The sequence below is a fragment of the Cygnus olor genome, chromosome 9 (assembly GCF_009769625.2).
Source record: "Cygnus olor isolate bCygOlo1 chromosome 9, bCygOlo1.pri.v2, whole genome shotgun sequence".
NCBI classification, from domain to species: Eukaryota; Metazoa; Chordata; class Aves; order Anseriformes; family Anatidae; genus Cygnus; species Cygnus olor.
This window is the reverse complement of record NC_049177.1, coordinates 170077-183592: the sequence shown is the minus strand read 5'-3', so window position 1 is coordinate 183592 and position 13516 is coordinate 170077. Positions and strand designations below refer to the sequence as shown.

The following is a 13516-nucleotide window of genomic DNA, read 5'->3' as shown; positions in this document are numbered from 1 at the left end:
GGTTCATAAAGCACCTAGATGATAACTTCTTGGTGCAGGTGCTAAGGGAGCCAACTAGGAAAGGTGCCCTCCTAGATCTGTTGCTGGAGAACAGAGAGGGTCTTGTGGGAGACGTGGCAATTGGTGGCCATCTCAGTCATAGTGACTGTTATAAATGACTGAGTCCCAAATAGGATTGCAATCAAAGTTTACAATTTATTAAACAAATAGAGGCAAGCAAACAGCGCTGGGTGTGCCAGGAGTCTCTGCTCCACCCGGACGCACACCTGTTACGTAAGGCGGCTGGTTTTTATGCTCCTAGGCTAATACATATTCATTACTACTTCTAGAAGAGGCAGGGTTATTATAATTGGTTTCCAGAATCCGAAACCCTCCCAGGGGCGCCTGCGTATCAGTCTCTGGTGGTCTCTTGGGGGTCGCTCGGGCTGAAGGCTCATGGTCTTCCTCCCAGACTTTGTCCTTCAGTCGTCCTTCAGCTCCCCCTTCCTCCTTATTTGGTAGCCTCTGGGCCGGATTTCAGAAACTTGCGCCACATCCCGTGCAGTAGTCAGCAGTTTTCTCTAAAAACCCCCTTTGTTCTCTTATCACCTAGACCCGGGCTTCAATGTTAACCCTTCAAATCCCTTATTGACACAAATTGCTGGACCATTCCTTACAGTGACCACGAAGTGGTTGAGTTTAGAATTTATGGTGACAGAAGGAAAACTGCCACCAAAACTTCAGCCCTGGATATGGGGAAAGCAGACTTCAGGCTGCTCAGGGAACTAGTCAGCAAGGTCCCCTGGGAAACTGCTTTTGAAGACATTGGCGTCCATCAGTGCTGGTCAGTCTTTAAGCACTGCCTCCTAAAAGCACAAGATCAGGCAACTCCAAAATATCTGAAGTCAGGCAGGCGGGGCAAAAGGCCGGCCTGGCTGACCAGGGATCTTCTACTGAAGCTTAGGCGAAAAAAGAAAGTGTACAGCTGCTGGAAAGAGGGTCAGACGATGTGGAAGGAATACAGGGATGTTGTTCGTGTTTGTAGGGAAAAAATTTGTGTGGGCAAAGCCCAACTAGAGTTGAAGCTGGCCATGTCTATGGGAGACAATAAAAAAGGTTTTTTTAGATATGTGAACAGAAAAAGGAGAACCAAAGAAAACATAGGTCCGCTACTTGATGGGGAAGGTCTCCTCACAGACAATGACATAAGCAAAGCAGAGACATTTAATGCCTTCTTCGCCTCTGTCTTCAACACTGATGATGGGCTTCGGGACCCAGGGTGCCCTGAGCTGGAGGACCATGACGGTGGGAATGACAAACTCCCAACCGACCCTGAACGTGTGCGGGATTTGCTGCTCCACCTGGATCCATACAAGTCCATGGGTCCAGATGAGATTCATCCCAGGGTGCTTAAAGAGCTCGCTGACGTCATCGCGGGGGCCTCTCTCAATTATTTTTCAACGATCTCGGGAATCTGGAGAGGTCCCAGTAGACTGGAAGCTGGCAAATGTTGTGCCAATTTTCAAGAAGGGTAAGAAAGAAGACCCTAGCAATTACAGACCTGTCAGTCTCATGTCAGTGCCTGGTAAAATTACGGAGAAGATGATCCTTGAAGTTATTGAAGCGCACCTGGGGGACAATGCAGTCATTGGTCCCAGCCAACATGGGTTCATGAGGGGTAGGTCCTGCCTAACAAATTTGATTTCCTTTTATGATAAGATCACCCATCTAGTTGATCAAGGGAAACCAGCTGATGTGATCTTTTTGGACTTCAGCAAAGCTTTTGACATGGTTTCCTATAGGATCCTACTGGACAAAATGTCCAGCACACAACTAAACAAAATCATCATACAATGGGTGAGCAATTGGCTGATGGGTAGGGCTCAAAGGGTTGTGGTAAATGGGCGGATGGTCACTCGTGGGGTCCCTCAAGGCTCCATTTAGGGCCAGTCCTCTTCAATGTTTTTATAAATGATTTGGATGTAGGACTAGAAGGTGTTTTGAGCAAATTTGCCGATGACACCAAACTTGGAGGAGTTGTGGACTCGGATGAGGGTGGAAAGGCCTTGCAGAAAGATCTGGACAGATTGGAGAGCTGGGCGATCACCAACCACATGAAGTTTAACAAAAGCAAGTGCCGGGTCCTGCACCTGGGACGGGGCAACCCTGGCTATACGTACAGACTGGGCGACAAAACGCTGGAGAGCAGCCCCGCAGAGAGGGATCTGGGGGTTGTGGTTGACAGCAAGCTGAATATGAGCCAGCAGTGTGCCCTGGCAGCCAGGAGGGCCAACCGTATCCTGGGATGCATCAAGCACGGCGTTGCTAGTTGGTCGAGGGAAGTGATTGTCCCGCTCTACTCTGCGCTGGTGCGGCCTCACCTCGAGTACTGTGTGCAGTTCTGGGCAGCGCAGTACAAGAAGGACATTAAACTGTTGGAGAGTGTCCAGAGGAGGGCGACGAAGATGGTGAAGAGCCTAGAGGGGAAGACATATGAGGAGCGGTTGAGGTCACTAGGCCTGTTCAGCCTGGAAAAGAGGAGGCTGAGGGGGGACCTCATCACAGTCTACAACTTCCTCGCGAGGGGGAGTGGAGAGGCAGGTGACCTATTCTGCTTAATCACCAGTGATAGGACCCGCGGGAACAGTGTTAAGCTGAGGCAGGGGAAGTTTAGGCTGGACATCAGGAAGAGGTTCTTCACTGAGAGGGTGGTCGCACACTGGAACAGGCTCCCCAGTGAAGTAGTCACTGCACCAAGCCTGTCTGAATTTAGGAAGCGATTGGACTGTGCACTTAGTCACATGGTCTAAACTTTTGGGTAGACCAGTGCGGTGCCAGGAGTTGGACTTGATGATCCTTATGGGTCCCTTCCAACTCGGGGTATTCTATGATTCTATGAAAAGGGAAGGAAATACTCAAGATTCTCTTCACAAATCATATTCATGTTTAAAATAAAAGGTCACGGTCCAATTCTCTAAGAACTTAAGTACTTCTGAAGTTTGCTTTCTTCCTTTTCTCCTGTATTTCATCTTTAAAGATGAATGGTTCTCTCCTTACCCATTTTTCCTTTTGTAGCATTCAACAAGTAGCAAGTCAGCCCTTTTCCTCATACAACAGCTAATATTGGCGTCTTATTAAAAAGACGTGAAACAGCATCTCACTTCTTATACCTCAGTTATGTTCAATCAACCTGACAGAAAAATGCTCTGAAACTCTTAAATGTCAGAGCTAATTTCACCAGATTTGCCTTTCTTTTGTAAGAAAAGAGCAATGATGCTGCAAAATTGTGCCAAAATGCCTTTCTGAAGACCCTCTTGGGTCCAGTGTAACCTTAGGGATAGAGGTTTTCCATCCAATAATACTGAAAACACAGTGTTCCCTTCTAAACAGCCTGCTGTCTTCTAGCTAACTGCCAGTGTATGAATGTACCTCTTACAAGAACATCTACCCAAACTAAACACTAGGGAAAAAGCTGCAGTCCACAGGTGATGGAAATTATCTGCGTCCCTAAGGAGATGCTTCCTCCTAGTCACTAACCCTTTATTTTCAGTAAAAGGCAGTAACAAATGCCCACCAATCTTCTCAGGCAACCTAGCCCCCAGGGGCTCTCTGTGACATTGCACTTCTATACAAATGTAAGATAAGAGCTTGGAGTCCTTTGAAGTCTCACGCAGAGCAATACTTAACTAAGGTAACTATATACAGAAAAATAGCTGTTTATAGCTTGCACTGGCTTATCACAGAAATGGAGCTCTCTTTCTAGACTGTTTAAAGAATTGAAAAATACTGTCTCTTTTCCAGTAAAATAATCTGGGAGCTACTATTTATATTGTGGTAGTTAATACTCAAAAATATATTATTTGGTTTAATCTGTCTAAGAATATAAATGCTCAGAGGGTGCAAACTTCAGTTAAACTAGAGACAGTTTTCTATGGCACTGCAAAAACCAATGTCGTCGTATAGAGCTACGACCTATAGTAACCATCCATTATCACAGTGCAATTAAACAACCACTTCACCTACACACCAACAGCACAGCTTTCTCTAATTTTCTAGCACAGCAGAGTCCAGTAATCGCCATCGAGTCTAAGTGTACTTTAGGTTTACGTTTCATATTATTTTTAATTATAATGTAAATTAGTAATTTCCATGATTTACTCACAGAGGCAAAGTGATATATTTGAAGAGCTAAATAAAGGAAAATATCAAAATACACTTCCATATGTGAAATACTCAAAGCTTCAGTTTCATCAAGGACACAGATTTTTTCAGAAGAACCATTCATGAAATTCAGATTGAAATCAGAGCCTTACCCTTCCTGTGTTACTTTTCTCGTTTGTGTCTCCTCATTTATTTAAGTACTAGCTGATTCTGCGTTACAACTTTGGCACAAAGATGCAGCCTTCCAAGAAAGTCAGGGATGACCACAAGTTCTGAAACAAGGACTATCTAACAAAAATAGGACCAAAAAGGGACATTGAACATCAAACCCACTCAACATAAACAGTCAGTCCTGTACAAATTTCTACCTGACTCTTCTGATAATGATAGTAATGGATAAAAGTGTAGGTTGTTCAGTCTTATACCTGATTATACACACATTATCTATCTACGTCTTTGTCAATATTTTTCTCAGATAAAAATCTGTTGAAATTACACCACTCTATGATTGATAGCAATTGTTAAAGTGGTGCCCTGAGCTGCACGTTGTGTGGGAACAGTCTCATTGCTTAACTCTGTAATGAAGCATCCAAATCAGATTGCCAGAAGCTGGCAGTCACCATACACTAGCCATGTTCTTGCATCCTTTTACGAGGACTCCTCGTCTGGCCACAGTCAGATGCAGCATGCTAACACTAGGGAGACATTGGGCTGTTTCTAGATGGCCATTTTGGTGCATTTATAAAATTTAAATAAGATTGATAATATCATTAATAAGTCATGTCTTACATAAACAACCTATTCCTAATACTGGACCACTCTCCTGTCATTTGGAAATGTAAAACAGGCATATGGAATTTGTTATTTTGTTTTTTGAGTCATAAACATTACTCAAAAGACAGAAAGTTTAAAGATTAATGAGAGCTGATCACAGTGACTTGTGTAACTTCAAGATGAGGATACTGAAAGATGCAGCTCCTTGGCATTTATGGAGGAGGGTGTGTGGATGAATCACAAAATTGATAGATATCCTTGTTTCAGAAGGCAGCTCTTCTGCCAAGTCATGTTCTTTTTTATCTAATCCAATTAAGACATCATAATGAAATCTACCTTACTACTTTTCCTGTATCAAGTACCCTTTTGCAAGATGTTCAGAGCTGTGTACGCAACAAACTTCAGGGGGAACATTTCAGTGCTATGGAGCACACACGGAAAGGGCATGTCTACATCTACCAAATGTGTGTTCTTGCTCATCCAAGAGGGTCCTGTTTCCAGCGTAACACTAAGAAAGCACAATACTTAATAGCATTAAATGGAACAGTTTTCACCCTAATGGAAACCACAGCAACAATAATAAAGAGAACATTTATTACAGCAGATGCAATTTTTTCCAAGCTCTGATAATATCTAGTTTTTGAACACGAAGGTATTAAAAATTATGTTACCAGTCAGTTTTTCAAAAGTATTACTATATGTGATGAATTCAACTGTAGGCCTAAAGGAAGTCAAGAGAATTAAAATGATAATCTAATTACTTAATCTGAATTATAAGAGTGCCATAAAATGTGAGATATGCTTTTAGCAAGAATAGACTTATTCGACATGACAAACAAAGCCCAGAATTCCTCTTTACTTTATAAATTACTTTTTAGAAGACTATGGGTACATTACGCTACAGAAGGAAAAAATCTAATGGTCCTCGAGACCAGAATGGGACATTCGCACAAAGACACAAGTCCCATGAATTTACTTGGTATCCTAGAGGCAAAGCAGACTTCACAACTCAAAGCATAAAAAGATAAACAACAACTGTGGGCAATATTCAGCTTTAGTAACAGTCAGAGGCTAAGAATAACAGAGAACATTGCATCTCTCAACAGCAATAAAATCTGCCCAGCATCACTGTGTCTGGCTTAAAAAACAAAAACAAACAAAAAACTGTTAACGACTGGGGTCTAACGCTGCTCAATGGGATTTGTGTAAATAATTAAATAAGAAAAGCCAGCACTTACATTTTTTAGTTTACATGATCACTGAAAATAAAGATGGATAGGCAATACCACAGGTTTTTCTATCACCTTATAAAACTCTTTAAGTACAAATGCTAGACTAACAGCCAGTATCAGGAAATCAGGAAGGGGGGAGCGGGGGGGATAAAAAAATAAGAACTGTTAAGAAAAAACTCTTTTGGGGCATTTAATGTTATAAAGTTACCAAAATATTTGTTTCTTTCTGAAATAACAGTAATATTCACTACAAAAGAAAAAGATTTATTTTACTCATGGCCTTTTCTCCAAAGTATTTTCAAAACTCTACAGATTGGGCCCAGTGTAAAAATACTAGCAACATTTCATTTTGCCAAACGACAGCGTGTAACAACCACGTGCACAAGCACACAGCTGAACCCTCATAAGCTGGTGCAAATCTTTTTCAGCTTCCCAGGCCCCTGGTTCTTGCTTTTTAGTCCAAGATGTGGCTCAGTGCCCACCAACCTGCCAGCGATGGGCCGTGCTCCCACTACAAGCATCTGCGTGAAGCTGTGGGGAGGCCGCGCGCTCCGGTTGTGTGGGGCCTTGAGTGTCTGATGTGCTCCATCCTTTAGCCTTCACACTGGCAAATTAAATAAAGATGCTATTTCACTTCTTTACACAACTGAGTGGCATTTTAATTAGTCTACAGTTAGAAGTGTTAATCACACTATGAAGTGAGGCGATAATTCACAGCTAGTAAAACTTCCTGCAATGGTTTTACAAGCACCAGTATACAGTTTACCACATCTGTTTTAAAAGGAAAAAAAAAAAAAAAAAAAGAAAGGGAACCCACCACACCACAATGGTGCAAACTCTTTTTCAATGAAAATCAGCTTCCAGGAATCCCTTCCTAACAGAGGGTTTTTATTCCTCCTTGAAAGAATACTCTAAATCCCTAAAGATTTCTTTCAAAGGTCTTAATATATTAACTTTATTTACTATTTTCATTTTGATAGATTCATAAAAATATATGCATAGTAATCCAGGCCTCTCCTTCCTGAAAACTTCTTTCCTTCACTCCACTGAAAATACTGTATTAACTTTTGTCCTTCTATTTTTCAGGTATTCTACTGGTGAAAAGCTTTTCTGTGCAGCAAGTTTTCAGAAAGGGAAGCTGTGTTTATTATTAAAAACACAGATCAAAAAATTGTTGAATGACCAGTTTAAGCAGCTGAAATCAAGCAGCAGTATACATGTCACCAATTTTATTTTTTATTTTTTAAAAAGAATGCAAGACCTTCACAACAAATATTTTTAAATTAATCATTCATTTGCTTATTTATGTGGGGAGCACATGTGTGCAAGATGATTTATCTTCTGCACAGCTCAGCCATCTGGCTGTTCTGAAAGCCTAAAAGAACAGGATAAAAACAAATAGCTAAGCGATTCCTTTATTTTTCTAAGGAATATGATGGGTGTGGTGGGGCTGTTCTGGCAGGCTCCATGCGAAGGATGGCTGTAACATAGCATCATCAATTTGATAGACAAAGATCTTCAGTGCCATTTTAGATAGAATCCTAAAATGTACTTAACACTCACATCCAATGTTTTCAGTGAGCAGAGGTAAGCAAACTAGTACCTGAGAACTCAAAGGTGCCTCTGTACACAAATGCATCTCCAATTCTGATTAGCACATTCAATACAAATTTACCTATCAGATGCAGACATTAAGATGAACTTCAGTCTAACATGCTAGGAAGCATACAGAAAGCTTCATAACCCCAAGCTACATTATAGTTACCAGACGTAATAAATGTGCAGTGTCTCTCTGCACAGACTCTTTAATTTAAAAATCTGAAGGAAGAAAGAACACCAGCTTTTTTTTTTTTCCCCTCCATTTTCTGTTACTATTTTAAAAGGTTTCTTCATCAACAAGCCAGACCTGTGAATCAGTTTAGCACAAGGCTAACATGGCATCATCTGCACCTATGCAGAATTTTCTTTTGTCATGATTAATCCCTGACTGTGAATATCTTAAATGAACCAAGCCACAACAACATAAACGTCCTTACATATTCAGGAGTACGGTTTTGGACAAAAATTGGGCAAATCATTTGAAAATCTGTGCGTCAAACAAACAGGATATATAGAATTTCTCATATTTGTTTCCCTTTGAATGTTGGGCCTCAAGTCAGCAGGAACATTTAATAACTTGTCAATAATTTGTGCATGCAATGATCTGGTGAAATCTTGTCACAGTCCGTGCAATTCATATACCTCTTTTATCTTTCATTCTATATACATATCAGAATCACAGTCTATGCTTTTTTTTCTTAGAATGTAATCAGATGTGCAGAAATCAGAAGTAAGACAGCATTCAAACCACACACTGCTCAGACAATTTCTTAGTAACACTGGCTTTTCCCATAAAGGACAAGGAGGAAATCAGCTTCAAAAACATCACTTTCACACACATCATTAAAACCTTTAGCTTAAGAAATGGGGCAAGGGTAGTTACAGATCAGTCCAACATGCTGCTTCGTTATCCATATGAAATATAGAGCTTGGCTCCAATGAGCTTGCCTTGGAGCCAAAACCGAGGGAGGAGGAAGAGGGGATTATTTGCAGGCCAGAAGAAAGTGGGTGTGATCACGGCTATGTGACTAAACAGACCTCCCCTGCGCATCACATCACATCCCACCCACACCCTGCTTTTTGCCGTTTTCTCTCTTTTTTTTTTCTCCTGGCCAGTGCATAGAGGTTACACTTCTCTTGGTCCAGAAGCACCGAACTACTACAGCAGTCTGATGTATTCCAAGCCATTGACTACAGCTAGTAGAAATATGCAGGATGAAATAAATTGTTCCTGGCATTTTATTTCTATTTCAAACCAGAACATCTAAAAATCTCATATTAAAATCCTTTCAGGTTAATCTAGTTCATTTTTCGCTCAGTAAGGTTCATAAATTATCTTGCCTAAAAACAAACAAAAAAAACAGTATTTGAGCAAAAGCTCATCCACTATTACTTTAGTGCTCAAAGCAAATGTTTCCTTTTGTTGAGGTATCTTCCCAGTGTTTTTCAGAAATTGATTAGTTAATCAAGTAGCAAAATAAAATTTATGTGGCAGACATTTATTGGTGGTCAGATCAGAAATTATGAAATTGAAGTCCAAAGAAATTACGTAGCTCAACACCAGTCATACATTTGATAGCCAAACCCTTAGAATAGGATAGGAAGATGTAAAACTTGAGTTATGTCACTAGGAAAAAAATAAAACTACCACTTTACATTTACTATTTACTTCACTATCACACAGAAAAAAAAAAAAAATTATAAATGAACTTCGCTATTTCTTTCACCAAATCCTAAAATTTCCACAGCTGTTGTTTGGTTAGTGTAGGTTTTTTTTTTTTGTTTTGGTGTTTTGAGAAAGAGAAAGAGGTGAAGAGGATTTTCACCTGATGGGGAATTCAAACACACTTTTGTCCTGAAACTTGCACTAATTGTACAGAAGTTCACGAGCCTTGTGCTGGCAAGTGTTCTTAAAACGTAACCTTATGGCTCGTTTATGTAATTCTCAGTTCTCTGGTAAAAGAGAAACTATCAGCATTATGTGCAGTACAGCCGAGAAAGTACTTCTCTCACCCCTGCTTCTTCAATATTGTAAATAATGGGAATATTTTTTCCCCATGTTCTCAAATTCATAGCTAATACTAAAAGAGAGCATCACCACCTGGAAACACAAACAGATGTTATCCAGCCACTGACAGCAGGTTCGCACACTGACTGGCTATTTGCATTGGAAGCCATCCTTTCACACTGAGCTGCAGAACAGCCCAAAAGCTGGTCTTTTACGAACAACAATTAGACTTTTTTTCCCCCTTTTTCTTAGTGCAAGTTAAAGACGTACAGAGTGTGAGAACACACATTGCTGCTGCTCATTCCCCACCTCGTACCTGCTGCCCCCTGCACCCCTGCCAGGTGGGGGTGTCAGGGATGTTTGGCGGGGAACCCGGGCACCTCCCTGCGGGGCCCCTAGCTCAGAAGAGCCTCACCCAAGTTCACCCTTTTCCTACCTTCTTATGACACTTTATCACCCCATTTAACACACACAGACTAGCGTCCCAAGACCATATCATCTCACACTTCTGTTTAAAAGCAGCCAATGCACCAATGCACAAAAAAGTCCAGAGAAGTTAATATTGAGATTTCCAGTCTTTCAAAGACAAAAATTTGAAACTGGAGAGCATCTTTCTTTAATTGCACAACAGAAATATGGATTTCACTTTTTAATTAAGGCACCTCAGTTTTAACTGTTTCACCTCCCCCCCCCCCCCCCCCCCCCCTTTTCTTTGGAAGTGAAAATAAACTCTACTCATAGCCTCCAAAAACACTAAAGATAATAATTTAGAAATATTTTAATTTAGCTACAAAATAATGTTTTAATATTTGTTAGTTACTAGAGGATAAAATGCTTGGTTGATTGTTCTTAGACTTATCAAACTTTGCAATTAACTTTTATTTGATCTTCTCCTGCTTCCAAGAAGAAAGTCATGTCAAGTATTTTGGCAAAGGCCCTTCAGTTCAGATTCTAGCAGAATTCATTATCAATACCACTGTATTATTGTATCCAGGTAGGACATGTATGATACCTTTGGCATTATAATAGCAGGAATCTGAGAAACATCTTGAGAAACTTTCTTTCAATTCTCATGGGGCTGGGGTTCAGATCATTCAGATTTCCAAAAGGATTTTCAAAACTTTGGCTTTATTATAAAATTTACATTTAGGTGCCACAGAATACAAACAGTTTGATACATAACATTTTTTCTGTTAAATATGTAGCACATTCTCAAAATTAACAACTTCTCCAACAGCACTTGCAAATAAATATAGTCGACAATTTTTCCATCTTCTAAACACCATAATCTCTCTTTAAGTATTAAGAGATGTCATGTTCTGAACTTTTACGGATCATAAAGCTTCCATTGTATACCCAAAGGTTACTAAACTTTAAACAGTTGACTGAGATTTATGAGGCAAATGCAAAATCTGCTTGCATGAGTCAGGCCTCGTAACTAAGCAAGGAGAAGGTAGCTCTAACCATGGAAATAAGGTATATTATTCAAAAAAACTCCAGGAAATAAGGCATGATGGGGTAACAACATCATGAAAGCAAAATACCACAGAAAAAAAAAAAAAAAAAACACAGGAAAAAAAATAATCAGGAAATGGAGTAAGTCAGATTTTGTTCCATTAAATAGTAACAAAATTAGAAGTAACACATGTAAAGAAAAACAAGATAAAGATTTGTCATCACTGAAGGGAAACAGAAGCAACAACAGCTAGCAACCCCATAGGACATATAAAATAAAATCAGGATGCAGAAATTCAGAGCAGCTCAAAAACTGATGGACTTAAAACCTTCACTTTTTCACATCACCAAAGTGAAAGAGATTAAAATCAGAACTGTAATGCTTTAGGAACATGTCAGCCAGTTCACATTAGCAAAAGATGCCCATCTTGATTAGCTGATAGGGAAACATTAATTTCTACTGGATTTTAGATGAGAATGTAAATGAACATATTATCATTGCTTGAATCCCTGAAATGCAAATGTAGGGCTCTGATTTACCACTAACATTCCTGAAAAGCTTCTGACTTTCCTACCTTAATATCCCTAAAGTGAACAGTCTGCTGGGGAAAGAAAAAAAAAAAAAGTTTTGCAGTTCCACATTCCCTTGTCACATCAGTGTTGAGTGACTTAGCCACCAAGAGTTAAAACCAAATCAAAAGCAAACCAGAACCCTCCAAACTGATACCACAACCGCCAAGGATGACATTATCTGTATACACTGACAGAAAGAGGAGGGGGGAATAAAAAACAACCAACCAACCAACCACAACAAAAAAAATACCCACAGACAGTCAGAAGCTGCAAAACTAAGCGGGATAGATGAAGGAAGAAGTAGCTGCTATTTCAACACTTCCCAATGTTTTTCTTCAACGCTTAAGCCCTCTGTTTTCGAAGTCTCTGGGGCCTGACATTGCTGGGTTACATTCTTGTGCGTAATGTTTGCCAAAGAGGAGGAAGCTCCACATTGCAGGAGCTGTCTCATCCTCGGGGAGAAAATGTGACCTGTGCTCCGAGCCCCGAACTGGCCCACGCAGTCGTGCCTTAGAGGCAGAAGCCAGGGCTGTCCATCACTGCTCCTGCTGCAGTGTCAGTCCATGGACAAAGATTCACACCAGTAATGAATGAGCCAGACTTCAACTATGAGGACAAGTAAGAAGAAAAAAAAAAAAGGCAAGAAAGTGCTCATTCAAGAAGCAAAAATTACAAGATTACAAAAATTACCAAATACGAGAGCAACATACGAAGAGGAAAATAAAATGGAAATACCAGTACAAGCCTGAAGAGCTGCTTCTCTTTTGCTGTGTAGTGAAGTAGAAATTTAAAATGTTATGACAAGGGATATTAGGATGATAACCAGAAATCAGGGAAACTCTAGACATTTAAGAAGGCAGGACATAAATATGCCTAGATTTTCTGCTAGGCAACAGCTCCAGAAACCTCTGGTTTACTTCTAGAGACTGAAAATTTATGAAAGATAAAAAGTTAGACAACAGACTACATTTACAGAGCATTACACTCTACAGATTGCTAGATAACATCCTACGTAAAAGCAATTACAGATCTTTGATCAAACTCTGGAAATTGGTGTTTATATTCAAAATAACTGCACTGAGCATAGTTTACATTTCTGGAACACAATTTGGACTCCTTTAAGCAAGCAGACAAGGTCCAAGTTCAGTGCTGTGAGGTGTTGAGAGCTCTCACTGCACTGTTTGCAGCATGGGGGGACAGACTGGATAGAGAAATTATCTGAGTTTTAAGACTGGCTGAAAATTATGGAATACTTAAAAGAAATCACAAACATCTAATGTTCTGCATGTAATGGGAAATACTAACTTGATGATCAGGCATAGTGATGTTGACTTACTCTAGGTGACGACCAGGCACAGGATTAGTCTGGAAGGCAGCTGGCAGCCTGTAGCTGGTGCTGCCCTCGGCTCTCTGCTGCCCCAAGGGCTCCGAGTGCCCCAAGACTGCTCAGCCGCCTGCACACAGTTCTGAGCACAGGGGGCTCATGCCTCAGCTGTGAATCTATTCTGGAATGTACTTTAAAGCAGCTTAAAAGAATAATAAAGGAGAGTGCATACCAAAATATGGCTGATACCACTGAGCTGTTTTTTTTTTTTTTAAGCAGTAGAACTCTTACAAAGAGTTCTTACTTACTGCTACAGAGAAAACAGGTTTTATTTTTTATTTTTTTCTCCCCAAATGTCAAGACTTGTTCTACTTGGGAAAGCTTTTTTCATTGAAAGAAGAGTTCAAAAAC

The 13516-nt window shown here is 40.2% G+C and overlaps 2 long non-coding RNA genes across 3 annotated transcripts in view; one reads left to right on the top strand and one right to left on the bottom strand.

The window, feature by feature from the left end:
* The window catches only part of LOC121074832, a 165382-nt gene that overhangs the window by 123428 nt on the left and 28438 nt on the right, over nt 1-13516 (bottom strand). The window lies entirely within an intron of this gene.
* On the top strand, nt 152-12155 carry LOC121074833. Its single transcript, XR_005822556.1, has 3 exons — nt 152-401; nt 5075-5080; nt 12145-12155. It is a non-coding gene; the product is annotated as an uncharacterized LOC121074833 (long non-coding RNA).